This window comes from Macaca nemestrina, chromosome 6 (assembly GCF_043159975.1).
Source record: "Macaca nemestrina isolate mMacNem1 chromosome 6, mMacNem.hap1, whole genome shotgun sequence".
In the NCBI taxonomy this organism is placed as follows: Eukaryota; Metazoa; Chordata; class Mammalia; order Primates; family Cercopithecidae; genus Macaca; species Macaca nemestrina.
Window position 1 is genome coordinate 23,576,845 of NC_092130.1, and position 16,510 is coordinate 23,593,354.

At 40.1% G+C, this 16,510-nt stretch overlaps 1 long non-coding RNA gene across 1 annotated transcript in view; it reads left to right on the forward strand.

The window, feature by feature from the left end:
• The first annotated feature begins 9,037 nt into the window (after positions 1-9,037).
• Positions 9,038-16,510, forward strand: part of LOC139363725 (uncharacterized) — a 38,431-nt gene continuing 30,958 nt past the window's right edge. The window contains exons 1-2 of the long non-coding RNA XR_011624543.1: positions 9,038-9,237; positions 15,274-15,392. This is a non-coding gene — a long non-coding RNA (uncharacterized lncRNA). The remainder of the gene's footprint in view (positions 9,238-15,273; positions 15,393-16,510) is intronic.

Sequence of the window (16,510 nt, forward strand, 5' to 3'; positions counted from 1 at the left end):
TTTCTACATATGGCTAGCCAATTTTCCCAGTACCATTTATTAAATAGGGAATCCTTCCACCATTGCTTGTTTTTGTCAGGTTTCTCAAAGATCAGATGGTTGTAGATGTGTGGTGTTATTTCTGAGGCCTCTGTTCTGTTCCATTGGTCTATCTCTCTGTTTTGGTACCAGTACCATGCTGTTTTGGTTACTGTAGCCTTGCAGTATAGTTCAAAGTCAGGTAGCGTGATGCCTCCCAGCTTTGTTCTTTTGACTTAGGATTGTCTTGGCTACACAGGCTTGTTTTTGGTTCCATATGAAATTTAAAGTATTTTTTTTCAATTCGGTGAAGAAAATCATTGGTAGGTTGATGGGAATGGCATTGAATCTATAAATTACTTTGGGCAGCATGGCCATTTTCACGATATTGATTCTTCCTATCCATGAGCATGGAATATTCTTCCTTTGTTTGTGTCCTTTTATTTCTTTTAGCAGTGGTTTGTAGTTCTCCTTGAAGAGGTCCTTCACATCCCTTGTAAGTTGGATTCTTAGGTATTTTATTCTCTTTGAAGCTATTGTGCATGGGAGTTCACTCATGATTTGACTCTCTGTCTATTATTGGTGTATAGGAATGCTTGTGATTTTTGCACATTGGTTTTGTATCCTGAGACTTTGCTGCAGTTGCTTATCAGCTTAAGGAGATTTTGGACTGAGATGATGGGGTTTTCTAAATATACAATGATGTCATCTGTGAACAGGGACAATTTGAGTTCCTCATTTCCTAATTGAATAGACTTTATTTCTTTCTCTTGCCTGATTACCCTGGCCAGAACTTCCAACACTATGTTGAATAGGAGTGTTGAGAAAGGGCATCCCTGTCTTGTGCCGGTTTTCAAAGGGAATGTGTCCAGTTTTTGTCCATTCAGTGTGATATTGGCTGTGAGTTGTCATAAATAGCTCTTATTATTTTGAGATACATTCCATCAATACCTAAGTTTACTGAGAGTTTTGTTTCTTTTTCTTTCTTTTTTTTTTTTTTTTTTTTGACAGAGTCTCGCTCTGTTGCCCAGGCTGGAGTGCGGTGGCACGATCTCAGCTCACTGCAAGCTCCGCCTCCTGGGTGCATGCCATTCTTCTGCCTCAGCCTCCCGAGTAGCTGGAACTACAGGCGCCCACCACCACGCCCAGCTAATTTTTTTGTATTTTTAGTAGAGACAGAGTTTCACCGTGTTAGCCAGGATGGTCTCTAAAACCTGACCTCAAGATCTGCCTGCTTTGGCCTTCCAAAATGCTGGGGTTACAGGTGTGAGCCACCATGCCCGACGTGTTGAGAGTTTTTAGCATGAAGTGTTGTTGAATTTTGTTGAAGGCCTTTTCTGCATCTATTGAGATAATCATTTGGTTTTTATCATTGGTTGAGTTTATGTGATGGATTACGTTTATTGATTTCCATATGTTGAACCAGGCTTGCATCCCAGAGATGAAGCCGACCTGATCATGGTGGATAAGCATTTTTTTGTTTTGTTTTCTTGAGACGGAGTCTCACTCTGTTGCCCACGCTGGAGTGCAGTGGCGTGATCTCGGCTCACTGCAAGTTCTGCCTCCTGGGTTCATGCCATTCTCCCGTCTCAGCCTCCTGAGTAGCTGGGACTACAGGCACCCGCCACAAGGCCTGGCTAATTTTTTTTGTATTTTTAGTAGAGATGGGTTTTCACATGTTAGCCAGGATGGTCTTGATCTCCTGACCTCATGATCTGCCCACCTCGGTCTCCCAAATTGCTGGGATTACAGGTATGAGCCACCATGCCTAGCCCATGGTGGATAAGCTTTTGGATGTGCTGCTGGATTTGGTTTTCCAGTATTTTATTGAGTATTTTGGCATCAATGTTCATCAGGGATATTGGTCTAAAATTCTCTTTTTTTGTTGTGTCTCTGCCAGGCTTTGGTATCAGGATGATGTTGGCCTCATAAAATGAGCTATGGAGGATTACCTCTTTTTCTATTCATCTGAATAGTCTCAGAAGGAATAGTACCAGTTCTTCTTTGTACCTCTGGTAGAGTTTGCCTGTGAATCTGTCTGGTCCTGGACTTTTTTTGATCGTAGGCTATTATTGCCTCAATTTTAGAGCTTGTTATTGGTCTATTCAGAGATTCAACTTCTACCTGGTTTAGTCTTGGGAGGGTGTATGTGTCCAGGAATTTATCAATTTCTTCTAGATTTTCTAGTTTATTTGCATAGAGGCATCTATAGTATTCTCTGATGGTAATTTCTATTTCTGTGAGATTGGTGGTGATACCCCTTTATCATTTTTTATTGTATCTATTTGATTCTTCTCTCTTTTCTTCTTTATTAGTCTTGCTAGTGGCCTATCAATTTTGTTGATCTTTTCAAAAAACCACCTCCTAGATTCACTGATTTTTTTGAAGGGTTTTTTATGTCTCTATCTTTCAGTTCTGTTCTGATCTTAGTTATTTCTTGCCTTCTGCTAGGTTTTGAATTTATTAGCTCTTGCTTCTCTAGTTATTTTAATTGTGATGTTAGGGTGTCAATTTTAGATCTTCCCTGCTTTCTCTTGTGGGCATTTAGTGCTATAAATTCCCCTCTACACACTTCTTTAAATGTGACCTGGAGATTCTGGTATGTTGTGTCTTTGTTCTCATTTGTTTCAAAGAACTTCTTTATTTCTGCCTTCATTTTGTTATTTATCCAGTAGTCATTCAGGAGGAAGTTGTTCAGTTTCAATGAAGTTGTGCAGTTTTGAGTGAGTTTCTTAATCCTGAGTTCTAGTTTGATTGCACTGTGGTCTGAGAGACAGTTTGTTGTCATTTCTGCTCTTTTGCATTTGCTGAGGAGTGCTTTACTTCCAATTATGTGGTCAATTTTAGAATAAGTGCGATGTGGTGCTGAGAGGAATGTGTATTCTGTTGATTTGGGGTGCAGAGTTCTGTAGATGTGTATTAGGTCTGTCTGTTGCAGAGCTGAGTTCAGGTCCTGGATATCCTTGTTAAACTCCTGTCTCGTTGATGTAATATTGACAGTGCATTGTTAAAGTCTCCCATTATTATTGTGTGGAAGTCTAAGTCTCTTTATAGGTCTCTAAGGGCTTGCTTTATTAATCTGGGTGCTCCTGTATTGGGTCCATGTGTATTTAGGATAGTTAGCTCATCTTGTTGACTTGATCCCTTTACCATTATGTAATGACCTTGTTTGTCTCTTTTGATCTTTGTTGGTTTAAAGTCTGTTGCATCAGAGGCTAGGATTGCAACCCTGCTTTTTTTTTTTTGCTTTCCATTTGCTTGGTAGATCTTCCTCTGTCCCTTTATTTTGAGCCTATGTGTGTCTCTGCACATGAGATGTGTCTCCTGAATACAGCACACTGATGGGTCTTGACTGTTTATCCAATTTGCCAGTCTGTGTCTTTTATTTGGGTCATTTAGCCCATTTACATTTAAGGTTAATATTGTTATGTGTGAATTTGATCCTGTCATTATGATGTTCACTGGTTATTTTGCCCATTAATTGATGCAGTTTATTCATAGGATTGATGGTCTTTACAATTTGGCATGATTTTGCAGTGGCTAGTATGGGTTGTTCCTTTCCACTTTTAGTGCTTCCTTCAGGAACTCTTGTAAGGCAGACCTGGTGGTGACAAAATCTCTCAGCATTTGCTTGTCTGTAAAGGATTTTATTTTTCCTTCACTTATGAAGCTTAGTGTGGCTGGATACGAAATTCTGGGTTGAAAATTCTTTAAGGATGTTGAATATTGGCCCCCACTGTCTTCTGGCTTGTAGGGTTTCTGCTGAGAGATCTGCTGTTAGTCTGATGGGCTTCCCTTTGTGGGTAACTTGACCTTTCTCTCTGGCTGCCCTTAACACTTTTTACTTCATTTCAACCTTGATGAATCTGACGATTATGTGTCTTGGGGTTGCTCTTCTCGAGGAGTGTCTTTGTGGTGGTCTCTGTATTTCCTGAATTTGAATGTTGGCCTGCCTTACTCTGTTAGGGAAGTTCTCCTGCATAATATCCTGAAGAGTGTTTTCCAACTTGGTTCCATTCTCCCCATCACTTTCAGGTACACCAATCAAACGTAGGTTTGGTCTTCACATAGTCCCATATTTCTTGAAGGCTTTGTTCATGTGCTTTTATTCTTTTTTCTCTAACCTTGTTTTCTTGCTTTATTTCATTAATTTGATCTTCAGTCACTGATACCCTTTCTTCTACTTGATCGAATTGGCTATTGAAGCTTGTGCATGCATCATGACGTTCTCGTGCCATGGTTTTCAGCTCCATCAGGTCACTTCCGGCCTTCTCTACGCTGTTTATTCTAGTTATCCATTCGTCTAATCGTTTTTCAAGATTTTTAGCTTCCTCGTGATGGGTTCGAACATCCTCCTTTAGGTTGGAGAATTTTGTTATATTCAACCTTCTGAAGCCTACTTTTGTCAGCTCATCAAAGTCATTCTCTGTCCAGCTTTGTTCTGTCACTGGTGAGGATCTGTGATCCTTTGGAGGAGAATAGTCACTCTGATTTTTAGAAATTTCAGCTTTTCTGCTCTGGTTTCTCCACATCTTTGTGGTTTTGTCTACCTTTGGTCTTTGATGTTGGTGGCCTACAGATGGGGTTTTGGTGTAGATGACCTTTGTTGAGGTTGATGCTATTACTTTCTGTTTTAGTTTTCCATCTAACAGTCAGGTCCCTCAACTGCAGGTCTGTTGGAGTTTGCTGGAGTTCCACTCCAGACTCCGTTTGCTTGGGTAGCACCAGCAGATGCTGCAGAACAGCAAATATTGCAGAACAGCAAATATTGCTGCCTGATTCTTCCTCTGGAAGCTTCATCCTAGAGGGCCAGCTGCCTATATGAGGTGTTTGTCAGCCCCTACTGGGAGGTGTCTCCCAGTTAGGCTACACGTGGGTCAGGGACCTACTTGAGGAGGCAGTCTGTCCGTTCTCAGAGCTCAAACGTCATGCTGGGAGATCCGCTGCTCTCTTCAGAGCTGTCAGACAGGGACGTTTAAGTCTGCAGAAGTTGTCTGCTGCCTTTCATTCAGCTGTGCCTTGCCCACAGAGGTGGAGTCTAGAGGCAGTAGGCCTTGTTGAGCTGTGGTGGGTTCCACCCAGTTTAGCTTCCTGGCTGCTTTTTTACCTACTCAAGCCTCAGCAATGGTGGAGGCCCCTCCCCCAGCCAGGCTGCCATCTTGCAGATCAATCTCAGACTGCCCTGCTAGCAGTGAGCAAGGCTCCGTGGGTGTGGGGGCCGCCTAGTCAGGCACTGGAGAGAATCACTTTGTCTGCTGGTTGCTAAGACCTTGGGAACAGCACAGTATTTGAGCGGGAATGTCCCGTTTGTCCAGGTAGTCTGTCACGGCTTTCCTTGACTTAGAAAGGGAAATCCCCCAACCCCTTGTGCATCCCAGGTGAGGTGACGCCCCAACCTGCTTTGGTTCCCCCTCTGTGGGTTGCACCCACTGTCCAACCAGTCCCAATGAGGTGAACTAAGTTACCTCAGTGGGAAATGCAGAAATCACTCATCTTCACTCTGGGAGCTGCAGACTAGAGCTATTCCTATTCGACCATCTTCTCTTTTTATTTTTCTTTTTGTTCTATCAGTTACTGAGATGAGAGCTGTTCTCAACCCTATAAATGTATATTTTTGTTTCTCCTTTTAGTTTGATCAGTTTGTGATTTATGTATCTTGAGCTGGTGTTATTGGGGGGTATACACAGTTACTTTCTACCAAAATTAACCTTTTGTTGTTACAAGCTCTGCCTTTTTATTGGTAATAATACTTCTCATCTTGAAATCTTCTTGGTTTCATGTTAATATACCTACAGCAGCTTTCTTTTGATTTGTATTTGTGAGGATTTTCTTTTTTGCCCCCTCTGGTTCTTATTTAATAGATATGTCTCCTGCAAACAACATTTGGAAGTTGTTATTATTATTTTTTCATTATTTCCCAATATGGCCATTTTGTGTTTTTAAAGGATATTTAATGTCCATTTATGTTTAATGTAATTGCTGATATATTGGAGTTTAAATCTGTTATCTTACTGTCCTTTCTATGTGTCACACCTGTTACATTTTCTTCTGTCCTTTTAGTCTTTTAATCAAATATTTTAATATTATTCTTGTTTCTCTATTGTCTTCTTTCTCTCTCTCTTTAAGAGTCTTCCTTGTTGCCCAGGTTGGATGACAATGGCAAGATATGGCTCACTGTAGCCTCAATCGCCTGGGTTCATGTAATCCTCCCACTTCAGCCTCCTTAGTAGCTACGACAACCAGCATGCACCACCATACTCGGTTAATTTTTGTATTTTTTTTTTTTTTATTCTAGACAGAGTCTCACCCTGTTGCCCGGGCTGGTCTTAAACTCCTGGGCTCAAGCAATCCTCCTGCCTCAGGTGTGATCAGCGTCTTCTCTTTTTAAAGTTTTATTTTACAGTTATACATTTTAAAATTATATTTTAGATTCTATCCTAAACATTACAAGATAAATTTTTGAACTAGACTACTCCAAATTTTACTTTTAGTATTTCTAGGATAAATCAAAGCTTAAAAACTTTAACTTTATTTACCATTCCCTCCCATTTTTTGTGTTATTGTCATATGTTTAAACTATATATAAATTATACTACATTTGTGGGTGTACAATTTATTTGCACAAGATGACTTATATTAGTCAACATTTATTTAAATTTATCCGTGTATTTACTCTTATTTTCTGCAAGTGTTCTTCTACCAGGAATCATCTTCCTTCTACTGAAAGAACCTCCTTTAGTAGTTTTTTAATGTCACTTTGTCAGAGGTGTGTGAACCATAGCAACTCCATCTTGAATAGGAGCTGGGTAAAATGAGGCTGAGACCTACTGGGCTGCATTCTCAGATGGTTAAGGCATTCTAAGTCACAGTATGAGATAGGAGGTTGGCACAAAATACAGGTCATGAAGACCTTGCTGATAAAACAGGTTACAGTAAAGAAGCTGGCTAAAATCCACCAAAACCAAGATGGCCTCGAGAGCAACCTCTGGTCCTCCTCACTGCTACATTCCCACCAGCACCATGACAGTTTACAAATCAAATGGCAACATCAGAAAGTTATCCTATATGCTCTGAAAAGTGGAGACCTGAATAATCCAGCTCTTATTTAGCATATCTTCAAGAAATAACCATAAAAATGGGCAACCAGCAGCCCTCAGGGCTGCTTTGTCTGTGGAGTAGTCATTCTTTTATTCCCTTACTTTCCTAATAAACTTGCTTTCACTTTACTCTATGGATTCACCCTGAATTCTTTCTTGTGCAAGATCCAAGAACCCTCTCATGGGTTCTGGATTGAGACCCCTTTCCTGTAACAACTCTATTGATGACGAATTACCACACTTTTAGGAATGTTTATCTAGAAATGTTTTTTCCCAGCTTCCTGGGTAGCCCTGAGCTCATTTATTTTGATTTTTCCAATTCGGTGAGGTTGCCAGAATCTCTTGATTGCTAATTTCTGATCTGCCTCTGTGCATTTCTCTAAAAATTGGCAAGAGCCTTATGGAGGGGAAAAAAATAATGAATATAGGGATTTTCTCAATACATTTTCCTTCTTTCTGGGATCTTGATCTATTGAATACCGGCTGCCTTATTTATTCTCCAATGAATGTGAACAGTTTTTTTAATAATGTTAATTTTTCCTAGATTTTTTAGTTGTTTTCAGTGGGAAGTTTACTATGAATGAAACTTCTCTGTGACAGCTAGAAGTAGAACCTACAAATTATTGTTTGTTTTTAATGGAACATATGTATTGAAAGGAAGTCTCTCCTCACCCATATGGTGGCCTTTCACATATTTTCCCACAGCTTCTATAAAGCCTGTCAAGTTGCTTTTCTCTAGATTAAGTGGCTGAAGTTCTTTCATGTGATAAGAGCTCTAGATCCCTCCCCATTCTGGTTTCCCAACTTATCTTTTTTTTTTTTGAGACAGTCTCGCTCTGTCACCGAGGTTGGAGTGTGGTGGCATGATCTCAGCTCACTGCAACCTCCGCCTCCTGGGTTCATGCCATTCTCCCACCTCAGCCTCTTGAGTAGCTGGGACCACAGGCATCTGCCACCATGCCCAGCTAACTTTTTATATTTTTAGTAGACATGGGATTTCACTGTGTTAGCCAGGATGGTCTTGATCTCCTGACCTCGTGATCCACCCGCCTCTGCCTCCCAAAGTGCTGGGATTACAGGCGTGAGCCACCCTGCCCGGCTCTTATCCCCCCCCCCCCTTTTTTTTTTCTAAGTAGAGAGCACAAAGATTATTCCTGGTTTTGCAGTCAAGTTACTTTTAAGTCCTGGACCCCTCATATTAAATGCTTGACCATGAACAAGTTATTTAAGCTTTTGATTTTTCACCTGCAAGATGAAGGGTATTACCTAGTTTGCAGAATCATTTTGAATTAAAAGGGTGCCTCAGTATAATATGCACTCAATAAAGTTAGCTGCTGCAGCTGCTTTCATGTTTGCATACGTGTTATTGCTTTGACAGGGCATCCAATTGGGATAAATTCTTGGTATTGTTCTAATTGATTTCCTGAATTTTTTTGTGTATCTGTTTTTTACATGTACCTGATTTATTTTTTTACTGTGTAAAAACTGTAGAATCATCCTCAAAGAAGGTATAAATTTGAAGATATGTCTTTCCTCCTCCTTAACACCTCCCTCTTCTTGGCTGAACAAGTGGGAGAAAAGATGTTTTTGGAAGACTTTAATTTAACTGCAGGAATACCATTTAAACAGGAAAGTGTTCTCCCCCTCTTCACAATGACCCTTTATCAGGATTTCATTTGGCTTCCCTTTGTTTTAGAGAAGAAAATTAATAAATGTTTTGGATGCAATCTTAAGCCAAGGTCTGCAGCAGCTGCTGTGCACTTGTTTGAAATATCTATTTTCTTACACTCATTTCTGACCCTTCTGAATCCTGTTATCAGTGCCTGCACATTTTTGGTAACTGATTGTCATTACATTGTAAGGATGCTGCCTGGATGATTGCTCCTCAACCAGAGATGTCAGCCAGCTGAAACATACCAGGAGACAACAAAGGACATTCCTGACTTGGGGAAAAATGGAGCAGGAGAAATTTACATGTGTTTGACATTTATATTCTTTTGAGTAGCTTTTGTCTCTTTGAAAATTCCCTGAACTTACTACCTCAAGCAGAAGAATGGAATCTAAATGCAAGGGAGAAAAGAAAGTCTGCTTTGAAGATGAGGAGTAAGATGAAGAATTAGAGGTTTGTCTTTTTCTTTTAAGGCCTTTTTTGGTTATGGAAAAGGACAGAATTGTAAAATTAACAGGATCACAATAACTTTAGTTCCTGATGTATTGGGGAATAGTTCTATTAAAAGCATAATATATTTAAAGGCTGTCATACCAATGTTTCTGGTAGCCTCTTTCTACCTCTCCTTTGTACCAAAGAGTGCTAGCCCAGGTGTTTCTTGTATTATTGATTACATGTAAAGAGAATGCCTTGAAATGTTATGTATGGAGGTCTCTGTGTTGGAACAATAGAGGTTTATTTGCATGCTGAGCTTCTGATCTCAAATGGTAGAATTTCACATAAGACTGACAAGCCCAAGTGATTAAACTGCAGAGGCATCACTAGTGCCCTGTCTCAATCTTTATTTCACTTCTTAATAAACGCAGAACTCATCGGTTGGTGCATGCTCTGGAAAGCAAGATTCACAGAATCTTATTTTCTAATAAAGTTTTGGCAGAAGTGGGTGATGCTTTTAGATTAATACAATGAACACAACTTACAGTGCCAAAGGTACCTTCATCTGTGTAAAAGCAGTGGTACCTTCTTCCATTATCTAAGACCTTCAACATCTGGGATACTTAAAAATGCAATAGCTGGATTTATGCTATTTATATAGTTAAAGCAGCTAGTTTCTAACTTTTTAGACAGTCCAAACCCTTTTTCCCTTAAGTTTTCTTTGGGAGCCCACTACATAAAAGATAACTTTTTAAAAGAGAGATTCTGGTTGATGCAAGGCAGCAAGAGACTCTGTCCTATTGCTTTCCCCTTTATCCTGACGAAGTTTCTCTCTGCTGCATCTCAACACACTTCATGGGCTTCAGGAAACAGAGCTGACAAGACACCAGCCTAAGGAAGCCAATGAGACGTGTGCATTATTGGAAGAGGGTTGCAGTGACCCAACATGACTCTTACAGGCTAATTAAAGCCGTGCTATCACTGGGAGGAGGAGGCTTTCCCGTTCTTTTCACAAAATTAATTGTTTTTCAGAAAAATAGGATCGTTTTGGAATTTTGTCATTTCCCTAGGATGTCTCCGGAGACTGAAAGAGGTGGTTAGGAATCGTATGAATATTTTTCTGTTTTCTTATGTTTCAAAATGGCTTCATGTAATTTCTCTCTCCTTTTATCCATCTACATAAAGTGTGAAAGGAAAATAAAATATCCGGACCCCAAATTCACGATGCCAAAGAGAAAAGTTAAGCTTGGAAGCTGAGCCACAAAAATACCCCAAAACCTGCCATTCCTTTTGTTCCTAAACTGATAACTACAGATAGAAGGTCACATGTCTCCACAGGAGATTCCCCCGACCCATTCCCGCCACACTGACAATGTAAATTAACAGCTTGTCTTCACAAGTATGGAACAAGGAGAGACTAGAAATTGTCCCTCCCACCCCAAGATGAATACGTATTTGACTGCATCCTCTACTGTTTATCTTATGTAAAAATTCAGACTCACTGAGTATGAGATGAATACATAATTTTTTCTTCCACCTCCTCCTTTTCATTTGCAACATATGGGCTAAGTAAGCCTAATCAAAGCTTCATAAGAGTGTGACCATAGCCTTCCCCATTTTTCTATTTTCCCTTTTCCCCTCCTGCTTGCTTTTCCCTTTTAAATATTGAAGCCTTCAAAATCCTCTTTGGAAAAGAACAGGCTACAGATTCTACTGTGGTTTGTGTCTTTTTCCCAGGCACATCCTCAACCTTGGGAAAATAAACCTCTGCAATGATGGAGATTTGCCTCCGTCATTTTCTTTGATGTACAGCAGTCATCACTAACAGGCATATTTGGTCTCCTATGAATTGATGTGCGTTTTAATCTGGGCTCTATGCAGTACAAAAGATACAGAGGACTGGTGTGAAATCCATCTCTAAAGTGAAAAACTTTCTTCCTAGCTTACGGAATCTGTGGCAGTCAGTGGGAGGCTGCCGAAGAGATGAGGATTCCTGAAGAACCTCAAAGTTAGGCCTGTCTCTAGAATTTGAGACTGATCATTAGGTGTTGTCTTAAAGAAATTAGATTTTTTTTTTTTTTTGAATTTGAAACGACAGACTCTGGCTTCAGCAAAAGGAATTTATTGGCTCACATAACTGAAACGTCTGTGAGTAGGGCAATCCTCAAAATTCATAAAGTTATCTGGTCTCTTACTCTTGCTTTCTGTGCAATGTTTCTCTATGTGGGCTAGCCCCGGTTTTTGCTGCTTCAGATTAGATTCATTCTTGCATTAGGTACAGGGAAAGGTATGGACAGTGGCATTACTGCTACAGTTTTAGGCTTTACCCAAGCCCATTTAGGAACCTAAGAAATAAGAGAGAGTTTTTTTCCCTAGCATCAAATTACAAAATCCTAAAGAAGGATTCTCTTGACAAGTTTGGGTCACATTCCCAAATGTAGGTCAGTCAGTGTTCAAGGGGCATGGAGATACTATATTTACTCCTGTATCTCAATCAGAATATTCCTAATATTTACCTCAGTTCCCTCAGCTGAGTCTATTCTAGCTGTCATTTAAGAATGCCACCTGAGCCTGGGCACTATACGGAGGCTGAGGCAGGAAGATCATTGGAGCCCAGGAGTTTGAGACCAGCCTGGGCAACATAGTGAGACCCTGTCTCTATAAAACATACAAACAAAAGTGAGACGCTGTCTCTATTTAAAAAAAAAAAATGCTACCTGACTGTTACTTCTCTGAAAGAATACCAGTATTTGCATGGAACCCTCCAGAGGCTCCACTCAGAGGTTTTGGCAATAAAGACAGAGTAGCTACTTGGGATTGATGTGGCTCTACCAGGAAGAATGAGAAAGCAAAAGCAAACAAGGTATCTGAATGGAATTAAACAATGAGTATAGTCTTTCTTCAACTCAATAACTCAGAAAGGGCAAACGCCACCCTTCCCATGTGGTTTGCAGACTTCAGACATCATTCTGTTCTTTTCTGCAAAGTCCAGACATGGCCTCAGAATAGTTTCAAAATAGTCCTCTAGGAACTCAATATTGGTAGGTAAAATAAGCTTATTTAGCATCCCTGCCATACCCAGAAGTCCCCATACTTCATCCTTCTCTGTTGTTCCTCTCCAGTGTTCCAGAACCGTGGGTACATCTTTGAAATTCTACAAACAGGTATATTTAAATTTCCTAGTAGGGTCTATGTGGGTATGTTTAAATCACAGGATGCTGCTCTGCTTGTTTTTGTTCCATTTAATAGAATAAGGCAATTGACTAATGGAAAACACAGGATGATGATGCAATAAAGAAGCTTTGGGGTGTTTTACCTCTCATTTTCTTCTAAAATCCACTTTTATAACGCTGTTAACTTGATGTCTGACACATTCTTATTGAAGTTGAGAAATAAGCCATTCCCCCACTCCACCCACAGCTTACTACTCTTCACATTACTGTAACTTTATTATTCTACCATCTTTATCAATATGAATTTACTCTTCTAAGTGAAGGCAATTAAAATATTTTAGCCCACAATATATTTCTCTGACAAATTTTGACATGACTGCCACTTGGTCAGCAAACAGAAGTGGCCTTGCAAAGCTGTCTTTTTTTTTTTTTTAAATTGTATTTTAAGTTCTGGGATACATGTGCAGTATGTGCAGGTTTGTTACATAGGTAAACATGTGCCATGGTGGTTTGCTGCACCCATCAACTCATCACGTAGGTATTAAGATCCACATGTACTAGCTATTTATCCTGATGCTCTCCCTGCCCCCGCTGCCTCCACCCCCTACTGCTCCCCACCACCCCCAAGCTGTCATAACTGGGGAAAATGTGCATCTGTAGAGAATCTCTGTGCCCCCTCCCCTTTCCAAGGGAGGCTTCATCTATATAACAAGGCCACCTTAGCTGGCTAAGCCTTTTCATTTCTCTGTCTCCTAACCTGACTTGCCACTAAATGTGTTTCAGGCCTTGCTCTGAGTGTAAACTCTTTACTGTGGTCTCAGGGTGATATATAATTTTCTGTAACTCACTGGGAAATTGTGTCTTCATTCTGAAGGGCCCCCATGTATATATATTAAGTAAACATGTTATGTCTTTTCTCCTGTTAATCTATCTCATGCCAGTGAATTTTCAATGAACCTTCAGGGGACCAAGACCCTATGACTCCCACACAGGAAATATTTGTCCAAGAAAATAAATATTATAAATAATATTGTATTATTAATAATATAACACCACTCTGTTAAGGTGTTCTTCCTTCCCTAGTAAGAAGAAACTCAGCTTTGTTCTATGAAGTGTTTGGATGATATTTTAGAATAGTCCGTATTTGACAATGTCAATAGCTACTTGGCTACATATTTAAGTCCAGCATGTATTAGACTTCTATTGTAAAGAACTTGGAACTTCGTGGAAGGAGCTCAAAAAAAAAAAAAAAATACACACAATGACCAAGGCACAGCTCCTGTTCGCCAAATCCTCACAAACTAAGACAGATGTATGAGGCAAATAAGTGCCATAATAAAGTAATATTGACAGGTAGTTTGAGAGAAGAAATTAATTCCAACGAGGACATTTCAGAAGGCTTCTTGGAGGTGGTGTGTTTAAACTTTGCACTGGAATTTGGCCAATATGTCCAAAGGGGAATGAAGTGTGGGAGAACATTCTAGACTGAGGATATAATAGCATGAGTCAGGGGCAATGAAGTAGAAAAAGCAGGAATGCATCTCGAAAACTCAAGTAGACGTGTGCTAGTATGAATAGTGACAAATGAGACTGAAAAGTTGGATATAGATCAAAGTTTCACATGCTTGGAATGCCAGAAAAGAGTTCCAAGTCATTTTTGTATGCGACGAGAATGTATGGAAGATTTCTGAGCTCACTCTCTACTTCCTCACTGTCCCTGTTCTTTCCTCCTTTTTTCTCAGGCTGTCTGCCTCTGTCTCTTGCTGTCTCTCTTTTCTTCTCCTTTTTCACAACCTGCAATCCCTCTTTCCTTTCTCCCTCACCCACTCCTTTCCCTTTAATTGAATATCTTCCTGATTATCTTTCCCATCTCTTTGCCTTGCAACCTTTTATTCCCTTTTGTACTTTCCTTCCCTCTTTCATCTTCTCTCCACAGTTCGGGCTTGCTCCAGCTCTTGCACCTCATCCTACTCACTAATTATCCCCCTATTGCTCCTATTGTTTTGCTCCTATTGTCCCCTGTTCCCTTGCTTCTTGCCTGAGGCTCCTAGCCCTGCCCCCCCTCTTTCTCTCTTGCCTTCACTCAGTCTTTCTCAAACACTCCCCTTCTATACCTCTATATGTGCTTCGTCCTCATTATTCTGTTTTTTTTTTTTCATAGTGTTACTTCACAATCCTTATTTTTTTCTTCGCAGCAAGTTTTCTCTTTGTGACTAGGAGGATGGCACCTTATTTCCAGCCATATGACCCAAAGGCAGGGGCCATTTTCCTGCAGCTCCCAACTGAACAATCCCATGGAAAGACTCTAGTTAGCCAGCCTTGGCATAAGTGTCTACCCCTGTATTAATCATGATGGCCAGGAGAATGGGTACTGACTATAGCAAGGCTTTGTACCCATGCACAAGCCTTTGGCTGGCAGCTTTTCCAGAACCACAGAGACTAGGGAAGAGATGGCTCCCAAGTCAGCAATGCTGGATAGACCAGAAACAGCTGATGTTCACTTTGGATTATTATAGTTTCACTTTGCACATCAGGAAACAGACTCGGGATATTGACCCTCCCTATCACAAACACCCCGATTGAAACTGACTTAAAATTCATTTCTTACCTTCTGTATGATGTCTTCATTCTCTTACTAATTTTGAAGTGTCTTTGCACTGAAGTGTGGCTGCAACTTCTGTATTACAAATGTAGCAAATGATTTCGGGGAGCGTTTGAATTATGGTAGCTGATATGGTCTGCAGTTTCCTTTCTCTCTCCTTCTCCTTGTCTCTTCCTCTCTCTTTTTTTCTTTTCTTTCTTCCTCTTTCCTCCTAAGAGGATAGCTGAGGGGAAGAAACACAACTAATTCTTTTTTTTTTTTTTTTTTTTTTTAAGATAGAGTCTCACTCTATCAGCTCAGCTGGAGCGCCGTGGTATGGATCTCAGCTCACTGCAACCTCTGCCTCCCGGGTTCAAGCGATTCTCCTGCCTCAGCCCCCTGAGTACCTAGGATTACAGGTGTGTGCCACCATGCTCAGGTAATTTTTGTATTTTTGGTAGAGTCGGGGTTTTGCCATGTTGGCCAGGTGGGTCTTGAACAGCTGACCTCAGGTGATCTGCCCGTCTTGGCCTTCCAAAGTGCTGGGATTACAGACATGAGCCACCGCGCCCGTCCACAACTTATTCTTCATTTGATTCTTTAGTTTGCATTTTCTTCTTCTTACAAACGTAACATCCTAATATTTCCAAGTGCTGATTTCTTAATACTGACGTACCCACCTGCCAGGCTGCCAGAGTCCAGCTGGGTAGCCTGGTGAGAGACTTTATGATGATTAGACCAGAGCATGATTCTCTTCAACAGAACAGGGAGTGATGCCACAGGCTGTGCATTCTAATGTCTAAATAAGCAGAGTATCTTATTTTTTATCAAGATTAAAACTTTAAGCAGACTCAGCATGTGTCAAAGCGGAATGGAAAGTATCAGTTAAGTTCTAAGACAGAGAAAAGTGCCTTTGGTAAACTATAATTTATTTTTACATTAGAGAAGAGGTGCATTGCTGTTTTCCATTTTAATGTGTCTTTAATAGATTTATTTCTAAATTGAAAAGGAATATATGTGCACACTTCAAAAATTTGGGTAAGTATGTAACAGTACAGAGAAAAAGGAGAGAGAAAGGCTGAGTGAGAGATGTTTCTTACCTTCCCCCACCCACATTGACGTTTTTACATGATTCAAAAATGGTGCTGTTTTAATTTTGCATCATGTTTCCCAGTTTTTTATATAAAATTACAAGATTTGCTACTGTTCCATGTCATCCATACAGTTAGAAAATATGATTTTTAATTATTGAATAAAATATAATATGATTGTGCCATGATTTATTATTTCCCTGATGCTCAGTTTGATACGGTTTTCAGCTTTTCTCAATGATAAGCTGCTAAACCTGGCACATTCTTTCTGTGTGCTTTTTATTTCTCCCTGACTTCCTTGACATGCATGTATAGTAGGCATAAAATTCGTAATGCAATTCTGTAAGAAATGTTTTAAAAATGTTACTTCAATCTAGTTTCAACCACGAGGCTCTGTTCCTTTAAGGTAGACAGGAAATATGCTCTCAATCATAACTGGAGTCCCT